The 13,303-nt window shown below is 36.9% G+C and overlaps 1 protein-coding gene across 13 annotated transcripts in view; it reads left to right on the forward strand.

Annotated features, from left to right (window-relative positions):
* R3HCC1L (R3H domain and coiled-coil containing 1 like) overlaps nucleotides 1-13,303 on the forward strand; it is a 79,553-nt gene that overhangs the window by 16,252 nt on the left and 49,998 nt on the right. Inside the window, exon 3 of one of the 13 annotated variants that reach the window (XM_049103027.1) lies at nucleotides 570-656. The exons of the other annotated variants lie outside the window; for them this stretch is intronic. The gene's annotated coding sequence lies outside the window, so the exon portion shown is untranslated. The remainder of the gene's footprint in view (nucleotides 1-569; nucleotides 657-13,303) is intronic. 13 annotated transcript variants of the gene reach the window in all.

The raw sequence follows: 13,303 nt of genomic DNA on the forward strand, positions 1-13,303 counted from the left end.
TTCTCTGCTATCTGTTGTTTTACCCATCTTTTGGAGGGGATTTATTTACTTTAGAGAAAGTATCCATGAACAGGGGGAGGGGTGGAGGGAAAGGGAGACAAGCAGATGCCCCAATGAGTGGGGAGCCTGAACATGGGGCTCAGTCCCAGGACCCCAGGATCATGACCTGAGCCAAAACCAGATGTTTAACTGACTTAGCCACCCAGGTGCCCCTACCCCAATTTTTAGAAGGCATATATTCTAGTCTACTATAGTAGTTAAGTGCAGGGACTTTGGAATCCTAGCCGATGCTTGGAAGCTGTGTGATTTTAAGTAACTTAAATTTCAGATTTCTTATCTGTAAAATTGGGATAATCCTAGCTACTCTTAGTTTGTAATTGGCATCAAATGAGGTAATGTATACAACAGCACAGGTTAAGCCTAGTAGCTTCTACTTTCAGAGTTTATTGTGTGGTTTATTAGCATTAGTCTGTGATTCCTAAAGGAAAGAAAGATCAAGTTTTAATGCATGTCACATTTGAGGTGCAGCCCTAAAGTCTTGTCTGTTTTAACTCTCTTGTCAACTCTAGGATATCAGTGACTGGAACCCGGGATAGACCCAGGAGAGGAACTAATTTCTAATAAGTCCAGAAATACAGATCAACCTCCAGTGTCTGGTAGGAAAAGAAATGTTAGGAGGGAGTTTTTTTTTCTCTTTTCCCATCACCAGGTATATATGCAGAGTAAGAAGCAGAGTTTTCTCTCCACCTTTCTCCTACATGTTATATTGCTTTTGTTCAGTTATATTAAAGTTTTGTCTGACTGCCTTTTGAGGTGGTCAGTAATAGGTGTACTAACATTAAACTTCGAACAGTTAAATTGTGAACTATGGGGCTACCATGTCAGTGGTGTGTGAAAGAGACTAAGCTTCAGACCGTTTCCCAGCCTATAAAGCGTGAAATCAGTTGGTGCCGATGCATGGCGACTCTAGTCACTGGAGTGTAAAATAACTTGAGGACATGAATTGTGTTTAGTTGTGAGAAAAACCTTTTCATGCCATAGTTTGTTTATATATTTTGGTGTCCCTACGATCCTACTGGAATCATGTATCCTGTATACAGTTTCATTGTCTTAATACTCAGATTTTTCATGAAGTACTTCTTCCAGTTATGCAAACTATATTCTTGTGCAACTGCATGCAGAGTGGCAAAGGCTATACATCTCCAAAAGAGACTTAATACCAAAATACTGTAACTATTATATCCTGTTTAAGATAACATCTGAAAAGAACATCTTCAGTAGGTATTTGATATACAAGTTTCTTCTGTTTTTAGACTCAGATTTGAAAGTGCACTCTCCATTCTGCTTTGAAGCTTTTTCCAGTCTAAGAATTGTGTTACCAGTTTCACTGGTTGCTGTTCCCATGTTCACATGTGCCTCTGGAGAAAGGGAAGTATGTAGAGAAGGATATATTTTCAAATGGTTGGGGAGTTGGTAGGAAGAAGTATAGAGATTATTCTTATGGGGAATAGAAGAGAGGGAGTTCCTCTTCTGACACCTGGTGAAGTTCTTCACCATATGGCTTTGAGGGTGAGGCAAGGTGAATGAGGAAGTTTCAGAGGCAATAGTGAATTATTATTGTCAGCACTTTTAAGGCTGGAAGGTTATTAGAAATAGACATGCCATGAAAGCATTAAAGTTCTTTCATTCTTACCTTCGCTGGTTTTCTTGTTTTACTGCAGCAGTCTTTGAACTCTGGTTGCTTTTGTATTCATACAGATTCTAAGCAAATTGTGAATATTTATGAAATTAATATATTATTGTGAGAGACCATCCTGCTGAATATCAAGAAGTATATTGTAGCAGGTAAATGCAGGGACTTTGAAATCCTGACTGGCACTCAAAACTTTGTCATCTTGAGTTACTTCAGCTTCAGATTTCTCATCTGTAAAATTGGGATAATAATAGCCACCTTACAGTATTATAGTTGGAATCAAATGAGATCTTTTTTATACATGTGTTTATGTATATAAAAACATTTAGCATAGTTCCTGTCATGTGGTAAATACTCATTAAATGGTAGCTGGTTATTTTTTCCTCTTTTTCTTCCTTTGCTACTACTCTTGGTACTACTCTATCACTTCTTCCATCTTGCTTGTAGGGCCAGAACCTTAATGAAACAGAAAACATAATTAGATATGGTTCACAGCCACAGATTTTGAAAAATATATCATTATTCTCTTAGACATGGCTTAATAGATCTTAACCAAATAGAAACTCCGTAAAAAAGACTTTTTTCATGAGAGGATTGTTACATTGACTTAAGATAGCCTTGCAAATGAATATTAAAAAATTATTTTATAGTGTATTTGGTTAATGCAAATAAAACAGGCTTTTTGTGAACTTAGGGAGTATACAGAAATAAAAGTTCAAAGTATTGTCATTTCTTATTGCTCACAAAACACAAGCTGTTTTTTTTCTGAAGGAGTGCCTTTTAAAAAATTCTTAGAGAAATGTTTTGTCTGGTGTTAAGAATAGTCATGGTAGAGTTCTTGTCCAGTGTATGAGGCACTATTTTGTGGAAATGGGATGGAAAATCTTCCTAATGATTTATACTAATGGAGATGAGCATTAGTGTGGATACTATATTTGGTTATGGTCTGCATCATGCGATTATTTTTACAGCACAATTAACTTCCTGATTAGACTTTGTTTGGCTGCTATATCCAGGGTACTTGCTGGGTGAAGACCTGGGTAAGGCAACTAGGAGGAGGACAAACCTACTAGTTTCAGTTGGTACGAGACCTCGGTTCTGATCTCAGTTCCTACTCACATAGCTGTAAGTTTTAGATAAATTCCTCAACTACTTTCCTCACCTTTAAAATGAGGTAATACCATTTGGTTTTTAAAGATCTTTTTCAGCTAGAAGCTTTTAAGATACATATGGAGGTAGCTTGGCCTTTCCGGAAACGCAGCAGTGACACATTTTCGCCACAAGAGGGTAAAAGTCCAGTCAGTCAGCATGTGCAGTGTTTTGACAAGAAGATAGTGTCCTTGGAAATGAGGAGGTCACATTGCTCTTATATCCATTTAGTTTAAATAAATTATGGAGTTTCTTGCTTTTCTGATTCTACTTGAATTAAATATATTTCTGCTTTTCCTATGTTCAACTTTCTAGATAGGAGTGTGACAAATAATAAGGGAGAAGAGTAGAGGTTTCTAGTCGGCAGGGATTCATTTAATTTTGTTCTCCAAGATAATGAATGGCTCTCAGATGACCAGTGGGCAACTTTGATGGGAGACACAATAGTGTGGGTGACCAAATTCAATTATTTGTGGTCACCTTCTTCCCCCCAAATACACAGGCACACACACAAATGACACTCAACCCTAATTATCTCCATTGTCTTTGAAATCCGAAGGATGAAAATGAAATGTCTGAGAAAACAATAGAACGAGCACAGCACTTATAATTAAAACCTAGGTTCTAGCCTTTCTTTGTCACTTAATATCTATTTAACCATGGACATCACAAGCTCAGATCCCCAGTTTCCTTATTTGGAAAATTAAGGTGTTGAATTCTGACCTATGCAGTCCCTTTCAGTAACGTAATTCTAAGATTCTGTAAAAATTCTTTAATGTTTATGTGAAGGGCAGTGATAGTCTTGATACAACCTTATAATTAAGTAGTATCTTGTAAAAATAGTACATAATTTCTTTTTTTTTTTTTTTTTGGACAAGGAACAGAACTATAGATGTTGTTAAGGCATAAACATTAAAGTATTAAACTACACAAGAGCAAGAAGAACACTCCACTGAGATTTTTCTAATCCTACAAATTCTCTGGACCATAGGCTCAGGGTGCAACAAATCAATCAAGAGGGGGCCATTAATAGGTAGGTAGGTTAAGCTGATGTGGGGTATAGCTGATAATGAAACATTCATAGGGGAAGTCATTTGGGGATGAGTGAGCTTTGAAAAGAGGGTATCTATATCACAAAGGGAATCTATATCAAAAAGCTGGAGTCAGAATCCATTTCTTCCAGCTACATAAGTGGAAATAACTTTGATCCAGAGTCCAGTTATATGAGTCTGAGTTGCTGTCTGAGAGCACTGGATAATGTGGAAGGAACAAAGAGGGCACGGAGTCCAAATAGACAAGCTGAGTGTCTAGAAGGCAACAGAGCGAATGGTTGCAGAAGCGTGCTTGTGAACACAGGCAAGGATTAGTACTTAGAATTTGATACGTACATAAGAGAGTCGAAGCCAGCCAGGCAGACTGGATAGAATTTAGGATTATGAGCAAAAGACAAAATTTTAACCTGTCGTGGCTTTAATTAAGCACCATCCTTGGTGTTGGTAGGCAGGGACTGCTTAGTAAATCCAAGGCTCCACACATTTGAGGCTAGTGATAATATCACTGACAAACTCTACATGATTTGTATGGCTCTGATGGCTTCACACTCCACTGGATACACATAGTCACAGATCTGTGCACTAATACTGCAGAGTTCGTTTCACAGAACTGGCTAGTAAAAAATTTGGCAAGCAAGGTAGCTTTCCGAGTGCTCCTAGGAATGGAGCCCAGCTGTTCCCTTTGGGCTTTGAGCTGTTGGAATTCATTGGGATAGCAGCTAGAAAGAATGAAACTGTAACATTTTCAGCCTAGTTCATGACAGCAAAGCAGAGGTGTTAGAATTTCTATTCCAGAGGTTTACACTACAAGTAACTTAACCTGATTGTGTGTCTTAATATTACTGGGCTTCTGACCGCTGAAATATGGCTTGGATCGATGGTGGTTTGGAGAAAGTAGAAAGAGGGCTATCCATCATTCAGAGGCTCCATAGAAGCTGCCTGATAATGCTGCTTTCACCAAGCAGCCATCTGTCCATCCATCCATCAGTAGGATGAAATGAGATTTAGCGGAACAGGCAGCCGTAACTCTGAGACACTTTCTGACCAACAATTGTAGCCCTGGCCTGAGTCTGACCACAAAGCACAGCACTGGGGTTTGGCGGGATGTGGCAGCAAGTGTAGTCTCTTTCCCATCAGTGCAAGCCTAGAATGTGTTCCGTATGAGACCAGAGCACAGCTATACTTCCCATATAAAATTTGATAAACTTGGGGTGACCAGCAAATAGTAATGTTCTTTCAGCTCCATATTGTTTTACAAGTTGAACAGATCCTTTTGATGGAAAGTTTTTTGTTTGACTTGGAGAAGAAATAGTATTAAGACCTGATTTCATTTTGCTGGAATCTCACCACAGTATACCCTTGAATTTGCATCCTATATTGTTGGAATGCTTTGTAAGTGCTAATGAATCAGGATAACCACTTTTTCTCAATTGAAAACACTGGGTACTTTTGGCACTTCCCACTTTGTTGTAGTATTGAGGGATAAGGCTAAATTAAATTTGAAAATAATTTAGTTATTTTATATGAATTATTTTTCCTATTAAATTGAAAATTGTACCTAGGTTGTTAGGTAGCAGAAATTGAATTTTCTTTTATTTTTCTCTACTTAATATTAGTGGTGTCAATATGAAGGAAAGAAAATATGGATAGAGAAATGTGTAAAAGACGAGAAGCTAGAAGCTAGATTACTCCTAAAACAGATAACCAGGCTCTGAGTGATTAAATGTTAACTGTCATCTTCCTGCTTCCCTGCCAGGTGCTGAGACCTCTAAGGACCTTTTGGTCAGTTACACATCTTCCTTGACTTACAATGGGGTTATGTCCTGAGAAACCCATTGTAATTTGAAAATACGTTTAATATACCTAACTTAACATCATAGCTTAGCGTGGCCTAACCTAAATGTTCTCATTTACATTAGCCTGTAGTTGTGCAAAATCATCTAACACAAAGCCTATTTTATAATAAAGCGTTGAATATCTCATGTAATATATTGAGTACTGTGCTGAAAGGGAAAAACAGTGTGGTTGTTTGGGTATAGGGTGGTTCTAAGTGTATTGGTTGTCTATCCTTGTGATGGTGTGGCTGATTGGGAGGTGTGGTTCACTACTACTGCCGAGCATCACTAGAAAGTATTGTACTGCATATTGCTAGCCCAGGAAAAGGTCAAAATTCAAAAGTATGGTTTTAACTTAATATATATGCAATTCATACTGTTGTAAAGTTGTAAAATTGTTTTTTTTTATTTTTTTTAAGATTTATTTATTTATTTATTTATTTATTCATGATAGAGAGAGAGAGAGAGGCAGAGACACAGGAGGAGGGAGAAGCAGGCTTCATGCTGGGAGCCCGACGTGGGACTCAGTCCCAGGATCCTGGGATCACGGCCTGAGCCAAAGGCAGGCGATAAACTGCTGAGCCACCCAGGGATCCCCAAGTTGTAAAATTGTTAAGTCAAATCATTGCTAAGGCAGGGACTGTGAGTATAGTTCTGTGCTCATGTTGCCTATTCTGGTATGTTTCCTACCATGGCCAGCTTCCTTGACTGCTTTTTTGAAGTGGTCACTTCAGACCTCAGCTCCTGCTCTTTGTTCTGAAGCCTTGCTTTTCATTTCAGATTGGGGGAGGGGTCAGGGGAGCCTAATGTACCGGAGATGCCTCGGAAATGAGAGCCTTGGATGAATTCCTGGGCCTATTGATCCACCGGCAGTTTATGCATCCTGACATTCATAATCTCAGTAGGCTGCTGATGTTCCTGATTAATGGGCCCAGGGGCTGTCCATCCGTCACTTCACATTAATTACTGAAGAGGTGTTTTTCCAGTGATTTACCTGACAGCGGGCTGTGATAAATACCCCTAAGCAGAGTGGGCAGTGATTAATCATGGGGCCACACCCCTCCCCCCACTTTCCCTTCCCCCTAACCACAGGCCAGCATTGGGACCTGACCAAAGAGTGCCCCCTCCCCATAAGCTATCTATCTCCATAATTGCTGGTGGATGCATATTTATTGGGGCAGTGGACCTGGCAGATAGCATTCTAGAATTTTTGCCAAAGATGATGAAAAATAAATCTTCTTAGTAGGAAGAGTAACTAGTATGTTTTTACATGGGGCAGAAAAGTATATATGAGCTGCCTTTATGTTGCTTTTAAGAAATCTGGTGGAAGTATTGCCTACCTACTCTGCATGTATTCAGCACTATGGTAGTTGCTCTGTGAGCTTGAAATAGAGGAGAAAGTACAGTTTTTGTTTTTGTGATTTTTTTTTTATGTCTATTTAGGGAGAATCTATGAACACATATGAGAAATTAGAGAACATTTCAAGGCACTAATATAATCTTGGGAGAATTGGGATAGAACTCCAGGCTTTCAGTTCTTACTTTGGCTTTAGAAAATGAAATTCAGTAAAATATTTGAATATTAAGTATATTCTACATGTCAAGCACTCTATTCAACCCTGGAACTAGGAAGATGAATGTGATGCAGCACATACCTCGGTAAGCAAAGTCTAGTGCCCTTGGCTTCAGTCTCTCAAGCTTTAAAATAAGCTTTTCTAGGAAGTTAAGTATTTTAAATTAGTTTAAAATTTAAAGTGATTTACACAATTACTTTTTTTTTTTTTAAAGTAGGCTCCATGCTGTGCGGCTACTGCAGCAGGGCTTGAACTGGCCCTGAGATCAAGACCTGAGCTGAGATCCAAGACACTTGACTGAGCCACCCAGGCACCCCTAAAATTATTTTAATATTAACTTTCACATTAATTTTTTTCTTGGGACATCTACTGAGTACTTGTTATGTTCCTGAAGATACAAGAAACATGTGGGAAATAGTTTTTGCTCTTAAGAAACTATATTACAGAATATGAGGTGACATTCATAAGTGAGACACTTAAGAATATGTTAGTATATAATGAAACAAATACTGTAGATATGAATGCACATGAATTCACAGAAGCGTGAAATCAGTGTGTTTTCAAACAGTTAAAAGGGAAAAGCTGGATTTGAGATAAGGTTTTTGAAGGAATAGTGACTAGGAAGAGCATTTAAACTGAGACAATTCAAGGAGAGCATTTTAAAAGTTGGAGTGAAAAGATCATGAGGCCATCCAATGCAGAATGGAGGATTTGTGTCTGAGAGTGATAGAAAATATGATTGAAATGCTAGAGTGACACCAAATTATTGAGAACCTTGAATCTTGGGTAAGATTTAATTTATATCTTATAGACTCTGGTGAGTCACCAAGGTTTTGAGCAAGCAATTATGAAAAAAAGGTGTGTGTTAAAGTATTATATATTGATGTGCCTGATGTTATTTGGAATTACTAGAGTATCTTAGAATACTCTCACTGTCTTCTTTTCTAAGGTTGTTCCGAACAAAACTATTAAACAGATTAAAAATATAAATAAAATATAAAAATATTACAAAAAACAGATTAAAAATATAGATCAATATATGTCCCTGAGTACAATACAAAGATTGTGTGGTTTGGTTATATGTAGAATAGATAATAAAGTTTTACAATCTTTACACATCTAAGTTGAGTAAGTCAGTGGAACTTTTAAGTAATGACTACAGAATTAAATTAGGAAAGACTATAACCTTAAGTTTTAAGAAACAAATTGATCTTTGGTCTTAACTAATGTAACTTCATTAAGGTTGTGCTAATTACTCACTGGCTTCTCAAAGCCAAGAATCAGAAATTAAGGAATCAGTGCTGTCACCTATATTTTGATAGGAATTTCTAGGGAATGTGATTTTTTTTCATTAAAAAATTAATGTATAATTTACATGCAGTAAAATTTGCTTTTCTTAGAGTATATTGTGTGAATTTTGGTAAAAGCATGCAGTCCTATAAATCTCACACAATTCATATACAGAACAGTTCCGTCAATGCAGAAAATTCCTCTCTGCCCCTTTGTAATCAGCCCCTCACCTGAGCTTGAGTTATAGTTACATATAACTACTGATATATTTTCTGCCCCTCAATTTTTGCTTTTTGTAGAATGTCTCATAAGTGGAATTGTATTTCCCTAGTGGTAAATGATACTGAGCATTTTGTGGTGTGCTTATTTGCCATCTTTATATCTTTTTTGGTGAAGTATTGTTCAAATTGCTGTTTATTTTTGGATATTGAGTTTTGAGAGGCCATTATGTATTCTGGATTTGTTATTAGATATGCATTTTGGAAATATTTTCCTCTGTTTTGTGATTTGTCTTTTTATTCTCTTAAATGTGTCTGTGAAAAACAGTTCTTAGTTTTGCTGAAGTCCAGTTTATTGATTTAAACATTTTTTTCTTATTTTATGGATCATGCTTTTGGTATTGTACCTAATAAATTTTTGCTTAACCCAAAGTCAAAAAGATTTCTGCCTATATTTTCTTCTGGTAGCGTTAATAGTTTTAGGTTTTATATTTAAGGCTGTGATTCATTTTGAGTTAGTTTTTGTATATGGTGTGAGGTATGAATAGAATTTATCTTTTTGTTATAACAAATTTTTAATTTTTTCAGCACCATTTATTGGAAAGATTTTCCTTTTACCATTGAATTTTTGTTGTTCTTTTGCTGAAAATCAGTTGATCATATATGTGTGGGTCTGTTTCTGGACTTTTCCCCCCCATTCTGTTGATCTATATATTTATCTTTTCTCCAATGCCACACTGATTTGATTACTATACTTTATAGTAAACAGATAAGGTAGTATAAGATAGAGTAAGTTGTCTTCACTTTGTTGTTCTTTATCAGAGTTGTTTTGGCTTTTTTAGTTTCTTTGCCTCTCTCTATTTGTTTCAGAATGAGCTTGTTTCTATAAAATTCCTTCTGGGATTCTGATTAAAATATGAAGACAATTTGGGGAGAATTCACATCTTGATATTGAGTCTTCCGATTCGTGAACTTTATTTAGATATTCTTTGATTTCTTTTATTCAGTGTCTTACAGTTTTCAGCATAGATTCTACATATATTTTGTTAGATTTATACATAAGTTATTTCATGTTTTTGAGTGATGTTGTAAGTGGTACTCATTACATTTTCTGTTTTTATTTGTTCATTGATAGCATATAGAACACTACTTGTATTTAGCTACCTTGCTAAATTCACTTATTAGTTCTGCTAACTTTGTTGTAAAGTCTGTGGGATTTTATATGTAGAAAGTAATTCAGCAAAGACAATTTCTTTACAATTTGGATATCTTTTTTTTTTTTTTTTTTTAATTGCATTGGCTGGAACCTTCATTTCACTATTGAGTGGAAGTGGTGAGAGTGATCATCCTTACCTTGTTTTTGATTTTAGGAGGAAAACCATTGATTTTTCACCATCAAGTGTGATGTAAGCTGTATGTTTTTATAACTGTTTCATTTTTGTTTTCTGTTTTTTTGTGTGGATAACCTTTATCAAAGTGAAGAAGTTCCCTTTTGTTCCCAAGCTTGCTGAAATTTTTTTGTTATGGATGAATGTTGAATTTTATCATACTTTTTGTGCATCTGTTGAGATGGTTATATATTTTATCTTCTTTGATCTTTTGCTATGGCGAATTATATTTTGTTCGGCTGAGAAAGTTTTTGTTTCTTCTTCAGTTTTGAAAGATATCCTTGCTGGGTATAGAATTCTGGATTGACAGTTTTTTCTGTCAGCACTTTAATGATATCTGGCTTTATAATTCCTAAAAGTTCTTATGCTGTTCCTCTGTATATAATTGGCCTTTTTCATTATAGCTGCTTTTAAGCTTTATCTTTTATTCTTTCTTCCTGCAGTTTGAATATGATTTGTCGAGGTGTTGATTTCAGCATAGATTCTCAAGTTGTTTGTTTGATAATGCTGAGCTTTTTGGATACGTGGTTAGACATACTTTATTATAGAAAATTCTTGGATTTATCTTTTTATGCATTGCTATGTCACATATTCTCTCTCTTTTATTTCCTGGGATTTCAAGTACACATATGTTAGATTATTTGCTATTTTCCTATAGTACTTGGATACTGTCTTATGTTTTTTGGTTTTGTTTGTTTGTTTGTTTTTTCAATTCTCTTTTCTTGTTTGTTTCAGTTTTAGTAATTTCTGTTGACCCATCTTTACCAATTCTTTCCATGGGTGTGTCGACTCCATTGATAAGGTCATTGAAGGTTTTTATCTCTGTTACTTAGTGTTTTTATTTCTAGCATTTCCATTTGGTTCTTCTAGTTTCTGCCTCTCTGCTTAAATTGCCCGTCTGTTGTACATGTTGTCCACATTTGCCATTAGAACTTTTAACATCATAGTTTTTATTATTTTTTAAAGATTTTATTTATTTATGAGAGACAGAGGCAGAGACATAGGCAGAGGGAGAAGCAGGCTCCCTGCAGGGAGTCTGATGTGGGACTCAATCCCAGGACCCCAGAATCATGACCTGAGCCAAAGCCAGATGCTCAACTACTGAGCCACCCTGGTGCCCCTAACATCATAACTATTTTAAATTCCATTTACATTAGTTTGAACATCCGGATCATATCTGAGTCTGGCTCTGTTGGTTGTCTCTTAACAATCCAGGTTATGTTTGTTTCATTTTTGATTTTTGTGATTTTGTTCTTTTTTTATATTTTTTGGTTAAAATCTGCACATTGTGTTAGAGTAGTAAATACTATTTATGCCTGGAGATGAACTTGCTTTATCTTTTGCTGTGATGTTTGTGTGTATGTTGAGGGGAGAGGGGTTTGAGCCAGAACATTCTGGTCAGGATTTTGAGCTGAATTTGGGTTTTATTGTTAGGTTACTTTCCATTTACCATGGTCTTCAGCTTTTTCTTATGTTAGCTTGTGGTTTGGGTGCAGTTTGGTTTGCTAAAGAGTTTCTCTTCTAGTCTGCTCTCCCCTCAGCTTTAGGTCTTCCCTTTGAACTTGCATTGAGAGAAGTCTCTGTTCTTTGTTCTTCCCCAAGCAGTAAATTGCTGTTGTGTCATACTAGGCTGTTGTTGGGGAAAGAGGAGTGGGGCATGGCATTTTTTGCTGGTTTGGTTCAGTCTCCGTTTTAAGGTAGATGCTTTCCCCCTGAATCTCAGGGTGGGGCTTTTTCAGCAATCTTGCCCCTTCCTTAGGGGTAGAGGTGTTGTTGTTTTTTCTTTTTCTTCTTCTTCTTTTTTTTTTTTTTTTCTTTTTCACTTTGCCTAGCTGCAGTGGGCCTTCACTTGCTGCTGAGGGTAACAGGATTTGTTGCCTTTCCCCAGCCACTTAAAGCTTTTTCCCCCCTTTTCTTTCCTGTAGGGGAGGTAGGCGAGAAGGATCCAGGTGGGGCTTGCTACTTTGCCCACATGGGATGCTATTTCTTTCTTCCAAGTTTATACCACAAGGCTAGACTTTTATTTCACTGTCTCTTGCCTAGTTCTTAGTCTCTTGAGCCTCCAGTGAGGTCTGTGGAAAAGATTCTGTGAGTGGGTGAGAATTCCCTTTGTTTCTGTGTTTGCGTTTGGTTCTGTCTTCTGCTGATAGTCCAATTTGGCCTTAGCAACTTTTAAAACATTTTAACCGAGTTCTTCATTCTGGCTTTTATGGTGTCTAGTATTCACTACAGGTAAGGAAGTGTTCATGTCCCTTCTCTCCTTTGAGGACTATGTCTTCTTTCCTTAGATTTTGGGTTAGGTGCTTGTCTTCTGACTTTGCTTCTCTGATGAATTCAAGAAAATTTGTGATTGTGCACATTTTCCACCTTTTATTTGGTTTGTGTTAAGGGTGGAAATGACATTCTCCATCTTTCTACACCATAAACAGTGTCCAGAAGTTCTACTTACTTGAGGATATGATTTAGATATGGGATTTTTGTTGGTTGGAATACCATTTAAATTTGTCATTCTCAATTTCTGTTCCCAAATTGTTATTTTTGTTTGTTCTTTCATTTATTCTACAAAAAGAAAAAAATTATTTTGATTCTATGTAATATGTCAGGGACTGTGTTAAGTGTGGGGGGATGCAGTGATGGACAGGAAAACATAATTCCTTCTCTAATGAACGTATAGTACAGTGGTGAAGACCAGAGAATTTTTTTTTTTTATTTTTTTATTTATTTATGATAGTCACAGAGAGAGAAAGAGGGAGAGGCAGAGACACAGGCAGAGGGAGAAGCAGGCTCCATGCACTGAGAGCCCGACGTGGGATTCAATCCCGGGTCTCCAGGATCGCGCCCTGGGCCAAAGGCAGGCGCCAAACCGCTGCGCCACCCAGGGATCCCAAGACCAGAGAATTAAAGAAGTAATTGTAATCAAATATAAGAGCTATAACAGGAGAGGTATATGGCAATGATACCTCACCTAATCTAAAATCATTAGGTAAGGCTCTCCAAAAAAGAATAATGATAGAGACCTCTAAAGCCTAAGTAGAAATTAGGTTAAGTTGGTTAGGAGGCTGCAGGGGGAGTAAGACTAGATAGAGGGAAGAGGTTGTGTAGAA

Source organism: Canis lupus, chromosome 28 (assembly GCF_003254725.2).
Source record: "Canis lupus dingo isolate Sandy chromosome 28, ASM325472v2, whole genome shotgun sequence".
Taxonomy (NCBI): domain Eukaryota; kingdom Metazoa; phylum Chordata; class Mammalia; order Carnivora; family Canidae; genus Canis; species Canis lupus.